The 10,365-nt window shown below is 40.6% G+C and overlaps 1 pseudogene; it reads right to left on the bottom strand.

The window, feature by feature from the left end:
* Positions 1-6,515: 6,515 nt before the first annotated feature.
* On the bottom strand, positions 6,516-7,533 carry LOC105857341 (large ribosomal subunit protein uL11-like; annotated as a pseudogene).
* Positions 7,534-10,365: the final 2,832 nt, after the last annotated feature.

The raw sequence follows: 10,365 nt of genomic DNA, 5'->3' as shown, positions 1-10,365 counted from the left end.
GTCTCACGTTGGGCAGAGATGACCAGGCCTAGTGCTGCCACCATGCTTAGTCACTGACTGGAGGCTGCCCAACATGGCCTTGCCAAGAACACCGTGGCTGATTTCAGAAGGCACCAAGCTAACTGCACTGCTCAGAGCTATATGGCAAATTCTTTCTTTCTGAAGGAAGATCTGAGCTGTGTACCTCCATGCTTGCCACACTCCACCTTTTGCACTGCATGGATTAACTTTTCTAGACATATTTAGAGTTTCTGTGAACCTCTCTTCCTGAGGGAAAACTTAGAAGAGGGGGTTAATAGGAATAACTACAGCCTACCTTGCTGCAGTTGGTCTCAGGGCTGCCACCTAGTCTCATCTCCATTCTCCACTATTCATTCTCTATACATATTGATCTTCTGCCTGCTTGATCTATCTATCAGTTACTGACAGGGAGTGCGTGAAGTCTCCAGTGATAACAGTAGATGTATCTATTAGTATTTCTCCTTGTAGTTCTATCCGTTTTTGTCTCACTTATTTTGAAGCTTTGTTGTTAGGTGCATATTTGTTTTAAGATTGTACTGTCTTCTCAAGAATTGACCCCTTTATCATTATGTAATGCTCCATTTTATTCTTGATAATATTCCTTGCTCTGAAACCTACTTTGATAGAAATGTAGTACTCCAGCTTTCTTTTGGTTAGCATTTTATTGGTATATTTCTGGCTATCCTTTTACTTTTAGCCTATGTCTTTATATTTAAAGTGGGTTTCTTATAGACAATATATGAGTATAATTGGGTCTTATTTTTTATCCATTCTGACAATATGTCTTTTAATTGGTGAATTTAGACCATTCACATTTAAAGTGATTAGTGATATAGTCAGATTAATATGTACCATCTTTACAACTGATTTTTATTTATTTATTTATTTTAATGGATACACATTAGATGTAAATATTTTCAGGATACATATGATAATTTGATACATTCACATAATCAAACCAGGGTAAGTAATTGGGATATTCATCACCTTAAATATTTATCTTTTCTTTATGCTCTGAACACTCTAAGTATTCTCTTTAAATCAAAATGTACAATCAATTAATGTTAACTATAGTTACCCTACTGATCTATCAAAAAACCAGGTCTTATTTCTTCCATCTAAGTATATATTTGTACCCATTCTTTAAAACTGTTTTCTATTTGTTGACCTTGTTCTTTGCTTCTTCCCTACCTCCTTTTTCTGCCTACCCTTGTTTTAACTGAGCTTTTTATATGACTCCATTTTATATCTCCTCTCTTAATTTATCAATTATGATCACCCTAGAGTTTATAACATACATATTTAACTAATCTAAGTCAACCTTCAACTAACACTATACTGTTTCGTGTGTAGTGCAGGCACCTTATAATAGAGTATTTCTAATTCTTACCTCCCATCCCTCTTGCCTCCAATGTGGTCTGGTGGCAGCTGTCACTTACAGTTCAATGGGACTTCTGCTGTGATCCTGGCAAGAGTGTGCCTCCTTTGGGGGAAGGTACCTCTTACACTTCAGAACCCCAAATTCTGGAGACTGAAAGCACAATGTCTCTCTACTAGTAGGTTATTGGGAATGATGGCACTCCTGCTTTTACCTCTTGGTTCTTACAACCATGTATTTTTCCTCTTGGGGAGATGGTGCCATATAGAGATCTCAGATTTAGTGTTTACACTACCTCCTGAAGGATGATATGACATCTTTGCAGAGTATTGCTTCTGAGCTGGTGCTACAGCTACTCCTTCAGCAGGCCATTCCATTGCTCTGTCAGGCCAGCTACTAATGAATGGTGTGGAATCTGACATGCCTAGGGGATCCTACGGTCATGGGCACACTCCCACGCTTCCTTTGCTGTGAAATAAGTCTCCTGGTCAGATGCTCTACTGTGTTGAATTCCGTGGTGTGGATCAGGCACTCCTTAACCCCCTGGATAGTGGTGCTAGATGAGGTTTTGTGGACAGGAAAGGCAAAACAATTGCTAGAATAAATGTCCATTTCTGTGAGAGTGAATTGTTAGCCTTTCCAGGATGGAAGAGGTCCCATCATCCTCATTACTAGTTAGGAACCCACCTCTGTGATTGTCCCTCCTACTGGTCCACCCTGGCCTACAGAGGAGAGCCACACTGAACTTGTTAGTGATGCTGGTGCCCCTCTCACCAGCACATTCCTCATGGCCTGGGTAAACTGTACGTTCTCTGAGCCCTTCCATGCAACATATCCTCCAGTGAGCTTCTGGCTTCACATAATATATCCACTCCAGCATGCCTACCTCCCTGGGCCTTTTAATTCCTTTCTTCACTGTCTGCCAGGGAAATTCTGGGATTTTTCCTAGTCTTAATGTCAGAAAAAAATGTTTTTCAAGCTTCTAGGATGCATCCTAGCTGTGTGTTTGTATCATCTTCCAGGGTCCTTCCCAGTGTGTCAAATCCTATATCCTAGGAGAGTACTACTATATTGTAAACTATCTTTTATCCAAATGTGTGTTCTACCTCCCTACTTATTACCTGGAACCGCTTGCTAGAGAGATACTTCGACTCTCTAGATATCAAACTTCAGTAGTCTTCTAAATGTCTCTCCTTGATGTAGAGTCATCTATGTCCCTTTGGGGAAGGACTGGAACTATTATTATGGTATATAATGGTCATGGCATTTGCAGGGTTCTTCCTCCTGGGGACCCAGCGACCTCTTCAGTCAGTGGGTTCTGGGTATGATAACTGACTCAGGTCCAGGAACTGAGACGGGGATCATGGCTTTTTGTTGGGGTGTTGACCCTTGACTTCCTGCTCATCAATTGCTGCTTTAAAAAATTATATAATTAATATATTTGTTGGAAGTCCATCTATTTTGCCCCTAGGGACACCATGCTCTATTCATTCTCTTGACTCCCTGAGGGTCAAGTCCCTTTGGCTGCCCCTCTGACTGCCAGTCATTATGGTAATTGCAGCCTCCTGGCTTTGGGCAGTTAAAGACAGCCACCTGGCTCTTATTACTTTGGCCTCTATTAACAAGCCCAGCTCTGCAGTTACCTTTCCATCTACTTTGGCCTGCAGAGAAGAGCCACCACAGAAAATCTTGGTGATGCTGGTACCCCTGTCACCAGTGCACTCCTCATGGCATTGGTGAATGGTGCATGTCCTGAGCCCTCCCGTGCAACATAATTCTCTGGGGTCTTCTGGCCTTCGGTAATATATCCACTCCAGCATGGTCACCTCCCTGAGCCGTTGAGTTCCTTTCTTTACCATCTGCCATGGCAATTCAGGAATTTTACCCTCAGTGTAGTTTATCATTTTCCCCAGACTTCTAGGGGCTACCCTAACTGCAAGTTTGCACCAACCCCTAGGGGTTCTTGTCAGGGTGTTAAGTCTTGTATTCTAAGAAAGTGTCCTGAAATCAATAGATGCTCCCTCATCTACTCTAATGTTCTGGCCTCACTGATCGGACACCCTTGAAATCCAGTCCATGAGACCTCTCTGACTCCTTCCAGGATATGTTGGCAAGGTCTTGCACCTCCTTTGGGGTATAGACTCTTTCCTTTCTTACCAGGCCCAACATACTTGGCTGGCTTTACACTCTGACTTAACCCTAGTTACTGGTCTTGTATTCAGGAGAAAAGGTGGAGGCAGATTTTGTCGCCTTATAGGGGGAGACATTTGTACTGTCTTCCCACAAGGGATGGGGTGAATACCAGCCCTTAATGGGAACAGGCAAGTTACCTCTGCAGGCTCTAAGGGTTCTGAGCAGTCTAGGGAGCCAGAATCTTTGGGGGTATCCATTTAGATGTTCCCATGACATGTGCCAGGATCCTGGGTTTGCCCAACTAGGGCCCTGACTTTGGTATAATGGACCTGCCTTGGATGAACATTCAGTCATCTTTGAAGCTTAGTGACTCTGGGTTCTGAGTTAGATCTTTAGGTTTTTTCCGGCTCTCCCACTGAAGAAGATAAGGAACTCTTTGTGAGCTACCAAAGAGGTCCTCTGGCTTTCACACTTAGTTTTGAATTGTTAACTGCTATCAGCAGCTTAATTATCTCTCCACGGGGTGTCAATGCAACTTAATAACAGCCAGCCAATTCCACTGTCCTTGCATGCAAAGCTATCCATCTTTACTTTGCTTGCACCTGCCAGAGCATTTTTTTTTTTTTTTTACCAGAACATTCTCCCAAGTCATTGCCAGTGAAAGTTTTAGCATTTGGGCCACTATTTTTGACCAGGGACTATCCATGGTCCACATGCTACCAGGGAGGAAGTCCTCATCTCATTTCAGTGATATAGTCCCAAAGCCCCAGACAACCCCTGCTTTCTCAGACCAATCCTGGTACCAATTCTGTCGGTTCAGGTCCTCTGGAAAGCAGACACTGAGACAGAGTTAGGAGTGCAAGAGTTTTATTGGAGGTCCTGCCTGTGAAATATGAAGGGTGGAGGAAGCAGGATTGAGTGGGAAATGCTTCAGACCATGACACAGACCTGACACTTAGGAACAAAAAGGGGGAAGGCAGCAGAATTAGGAAGGGAGAGTCTCAAACCACAATGCAGATCTGACAAAGTCAAACCTCTAAGTGTCAGGATGCCCCAGGACTCAGTCCTTGGCCCTTTTTCCTTCTCTAGCCACACTCGCTCCCTTGCTAATCCCTTATGGATCCAGGGCTTTAAATACCACCTATACTGATGACTCCCATATTCATATCTCGAGCACAGAGCTTTCTCCTGATTTCCAAACTTATATATATTCAATTTCCCACTTGTAGATTTACTAGATTCCCAACTTAACATGTCCAAAATGAACTCCTGCTTCCCAGCCTGACCCATTTCACTCTTTCTAGAGTCTTCCTCACCTCAGTCAATAGCTACCAGTATTTGCCCAGTTTCCAAGTTAGCCATCTTTGATTGTTTCTTCTTCCCCATTGCCCATGCAGATCGAGTTCTGATGGCCCTTCTGTTTTTCATCCATGCCAAGGTACTTCTACTTCAAAGCCTTTCCACATGAAGCGTCCTCTGCCTAAAATGATCTTCTTCTGTCTTCACATGGAGATCCTTCTCTTCCTTCAACTTGCAGCTTAAATATTTTAAATGTCGTCTCCCCAGAGACAATGTCTAAGAACGCTCTCTTATACTCTCTCATAGCACCCTGTATTTTTTTTTTTTTTTTGAGACAGAGTCTCACTCTGTTGCCTGGGCTAGAGTGCCGTGGCGTCAGCCTAGCTCACAGCAACCTCAAACTCCTGGGCTCAAGTGATCTTTCTGCCTCAGCCTCCCGAGTAGCTGGGACTACAGGCATGTGCCACCATGCCCGGCTAATTTTTTCTATATATTTTTAGTTGGCCAATTAATTTCTTTCTATTTTTAGTAGAGACGGGGTCTTGCTCTTGCTCAGGCTGGTTTCGAACTCCTGACCTTGAACAATCCTCCCACCTGGGCCTCCCAGAGTGCTAGGATTACAGGCGTGAGTCACCACGCCTGGCCTGGATTTTCTTAATATTGCTTAAAAAGTTTGTGTATATGTATTTATCTGTTTCATGTCTGTCTCCTTCATTAGTAGGTAAGCTCCATGAGGGTAGGAGCTTGTCTGTTTTGTTCCTTGCTGTATCCCCAGTAAGTGCCATGTACTAAGTGTTCAGTGAATATTTATTAAATGAAGAAATGAAGTAAATATATTTCCAAAAATTTATTGTCTTTATTCATTGAATAGAAGCATTTAAAAAATTGTGTATTAGGGAAGTAAGGAAATGCCTTTGAGGACAGGGGTTCTGACCTATGGTGAGTTGTGTAACTACTTCATTATATATTACAATGTAATAATGATAGAAATAAAGTGCACAATAAATGTAACGCTCTTGAATCATACCAAAACCATACCCCTCCACCCAGTCCTTGGAAAAATTGTCTTCCATGAAAACAGTCTCTGGTGCCAAAAGGGTTGGGGACCACTGCTTTAGGACATCTACTTCCAGTATGACAGTGCACAAGATCAATGCTAATTGATTAATTAATGCTTCATTAGTTACCTAGGGCTGTTGGAACATAGTAGCACAAACTGAGTACCGAAATTTATTATTTCACAGTTCTGGGGACTAGGAGTCTCAAATCAATGTGTCAGCAGGGTCGGTTTCTTCTGAGGGTTGTAAGGGAGAATCTTCTCCACGCCTCTTTCCTTGCTTCTGGTGGTTCGCTGCCAATCATTGGTGTTCCTTGGCTTATAGACACATTGCTCCACGCTGCCTTCACCTTCATACGACCTTCTCCCCATATCTCTGTCTCTGTGTCCAAACTTTCCCTTTTTGTAAGGACATCAGTCATACTGAATTAGGGCCCACCCTAATGCCTCATTTTAACTCGATTAACTCTGTAAAGACCCTGTATCCAAATAAGGGCACATTCTGAGGTACTAGGGGTTAGGGCTTCAACATGCCTTTTCTGGTGGGGATACAATTCAATCCATAACACCATCCCTTTTGAGGTGTGGGATAAAATATTAGAATATGCATTAGTATTTTTTTTGGGGGGGTGTTAAATGATCCTTTATTGAAATATTTTCCTTTGTACTTTTTAACTAGCTGGGCATTCCACTGCACCACTGTTGATGTCATCTATGATGTCATGTGGGTGGCGGCCATCAACATTGCAGCCCACAGACTGGGCAGTGCCCAGAATCTCTTTTTTTTTTGAGACAGAGTCTCGCTTGTTGCCCAGGCTATAGTGAGTGCCGTGGCGTCAGACTAGCTCACAGCAACCTCAAACTCCTGGGCTCAAGTGATCCTCCTGCCTCAGCCTCCCGAGTAGCTGGGACTACAGGCATGCGCCACCATGCCTGGCTAATTATATATACATATATATATATATATATATATATATATATATATATTAGTCGGCCAATTAATTTCTTTCTATTTATAGTAGAGACGGGGTCTCGCTCTTGCTCAGGCTGGTTTCGAACTCCTGACCTCGAGCAATCCGCCCGCCTCGGCCTCCCAGAGAGCTAGGATTACAGGCGTGAGCCACCGCGCCCGGCCTAGAATCTCTTTAATGGTTCCAGAAAGTTCTCTGGCTAAAGATCAGTGCCGCCATCTGTCTGGCAATATTGACAATCTCATCAAAAGTGATATTTCCGTTGTGTTTAATGTTTTTCTGCTTCTTTCTGTCTCTTGGTGGTTCCTTGAGGGCTTTGATGATCAGGGCAGAGGCAGGAGGTACCACTTCAATCTGGGCCTGTCTGTTTTGAATAGTTTCACTGTAATCCTCAGGCCCTTCCAGTCACCAGTTGCCTTGGCGATGTCATCACTAACCTTTTTTTGAGACAGATCCAGGGGGCCGATCTTGGGGGCCAGGGCAGACGTGGCACCGACTTAGCCGCTGGTGCACCTCAGGTATACGACTTTGATCTCGTTGGGGTTGAACTTAGGCGGCATGGTGGAGGCAGCTGGTGTCAGATGAACCCGGATTCGGGACGACCGAAGAAAGTTGCACCTTGGCCTCCTCCGAGCCGAAAACGGAAAGCTGCATTAGTAATTTTTAAACCAAAGAGTAAGATAATATTTAACATATGGATTGATATGATGGGCATGCTCACTTAGTCTTATGTCTGATCGTTGGTGTCAGAAACAGGATACAAGGTATCCTGCAAGAAGACTGGGAGTTCCCCAACACAGAGGGTTTGACAGTGGTGCCATACTCCTTGTTTCACTTCTAGTGTACTGTAATGTTTTGCTGTTAACTGTGCCAAGTCAAGTGAATTTGTGGATAACATGATCTTGCTTGAACTAAACTAACCCTTATAAGATGTAAAAGTGAATTAAAAAGATTCCTGTTAAAATAAATACCCCTCTGCTCAACCTCTCCACAGACCCAGCCATACAATAAAAATAGCACTCAGACTGCAAGTCCAAATGAATAGCAAAAAAGAAAAGAAAAAATAAGGAGAAAGCAGGGTAAATAGAAACCACAAATTAAGGTGGTAGAAAGGAATCCAATAAACTAGCAATGACAAGTGTAAACAGATGAAACTTACCAGTTAAACAGTAGATATTGGCAGATTGTGTTTTTAAAATCCAACTATGCGTTGTTTTTAAGAGCTATATCTAAAATATAAGGACACAAAGTTTGAAAGTAAAAAGAATATATATGTTTAGGAAATATAACCAAAAGAATACTGGTGCCACTATATTGATACCAGGCAAAATAAAGTTTAAGGTAGAAAACATTATTAGGCATAAATATGGTTACTACATCATGATGAAAGGAACAATTCATCAAAAAGGTATAACAAATTTAAACTTGTATATGTCTACATTATCACAAAAATAAGGCAAAAATGGATAAACTCACAAGGAGAAAAGGACAAATACACACAAATAGGAGACTTTAGAAAGCACATTTCTCTTCATATTTGAGAGATAATGCAGGCAAAAATATTAATGAAGGTATAAAAAACTTGAAAACAAGCCGGGCGCGGTGGCTCCCGCCTGTAATCCTAGCACTCTGGGAGGCTGAGGCGGGCGGATTGCTCGAGGTCAGGAGTTCGAAACCAGCCTGAGCAAGAGCGAGACCCGTCTCTACTATAAATAGAAAGAAATTAATTGGCCAACTAATGTATATATATATAAAATTAGCCGGGCATGGTGGTGCATGCCTGTAGTCCCAGCTACTCGGGAGGCTGAGGCAGCAGGATTGCTTGAGCACAGGAGTTTGAGGTTGCTGTGAGCTAGGCTGACGCCACGGCACTCACTCTAGCCTGGGCAACAAGCGAGACTCTGTCTCAAAAAAAAAACAAACAAACAAACAAAAAAAACTTGAAAACACAATTAACAGGATTTCCCTAGTGGACACACATAGAATCATACATCTATCAATTAAATAATACATATTTTTTTCAAGCACACATAAACAGTTTAAAAAATTGATCATTAACTTGCAAACTGAATAAATACCAAAGAATATTTATCATGGTGCACATATTCTCTGACCACAGTGAAACTGTATTAGAACTAATAAAATGAAGACAATTTTAAAGCCACATACACTTGGATATTTAATAACTATATATCACATGGGTCAAAGAAGAAATTTTACTGGAAACCAGAAAATATTTAGAACTAAATGACAATGAAAATATCAAAGCTTGTGGGAGTATAATTAAGGAGGTATTTAGGGGAAAATATAGAGCCTTAAACTTTTATATTAGAAAAGGTAAAAGATTAAAAATTAACTCCAAAAGTTAGAAATAAAACAGCAAGAAAGTAGAAGGAAAAAAATTTTTAAGAGCAGAACTTAATGAAATAAAATACCAAGCCAACTCAAGAGGAATGACAAGATAAAACACTATTTTTTCATGTATAAAGTTGACAAACATACATGGTAGGTAGGCCATGATAGGCTTGATCTCATATACTTATGTTAACAGCTTATTGTTGTTAAAGTTTGTATTTCTTCTCAAGTAATTTTATTTTTAGCAAAGGTTATTGACTACGTAGGGAATTAAATGTGGCTTAGCCTTTTAAGTCCATCCTCTAAATACATTCACAAATAGAAAATAATATACAATGAAAACCTGGTTGTTTGAAAAAGATGAATAAAACAGACAACTCTCTGGTAGAGTGGTCTATAACAAAAGGAGAAAAGGTACGAATAAATAATTATAATGAAAATGGGTTTAAAGTAATTCATATAGTAGATAGGATATTGAAACAATAATAAGAGAACTTTGTGAACATCTTTATGCCAATAAATTTGAAAACTTAAATGAAATGGATAATTCAATATAAAACTATAATTTACCAAAACTAATTCAGGAGGAAATGGGAAAACTTGAGCATACTTATGATTACTCATTAACTGAGGCAGTGGTTAAAATCTATCAATCAACCAACCCACCACCCATCCCCTAGATAGTTAGTTGTATAAGTGAGCTCTATCAGACATTCAAGGAACAGATAATCCTAATACTATATAAACTATTGTATTAAATCTCTCCCAACTCATTTTATAAGTCTAGCATAACCTCAATGCCAAACCAGGCGAGCATATTATGAGAAAGGAACATTACAGGCTAACTTCACTTATGAACATCTATGCAAAAATCTAAAATAAAATACTAGCAATCAGAGTTAATAATGTATTAAAAATACATTATGACCAAGTTGGATTTATCTTGGTAATAAGAGTGATTTAACATTAGAAAAAGCTATTAAATTTACTTTACCACAATAATACAACAAAGGAGCAAAACTAGCACTTGTATTCAACCTTGTACTGTAGGTCTCAATCAGTGTAGTAAGAAAAGGAAAATAAAAAGGAAGGACCAAAAAGGAGAAACAATGATTATTATTTGCAGATGACATGATTGTGTATGTAGAAAA

The sequence above is a fragment of the Microcebus murinus genome, chromosome X (assembly GCF_040939455.1).
Source record: "Microcebus murinus isolate Inina chromosome X, M.murinus_Inina_mat1.0, whole genome shotgun sequence".
Classification (NCBI taxonomy): domain Eukaryota; kingdom Metazoa; phylum Chordata; class Mammalia; order Primates; family Cheirogaleidae; genus Microcebus; species Microcebus murinus.
The sequence above is the reverse complement of the archived record's forward strand: the minus strand, read 5'-3'. Positions and strand labels throughout refer to the sequence as shown.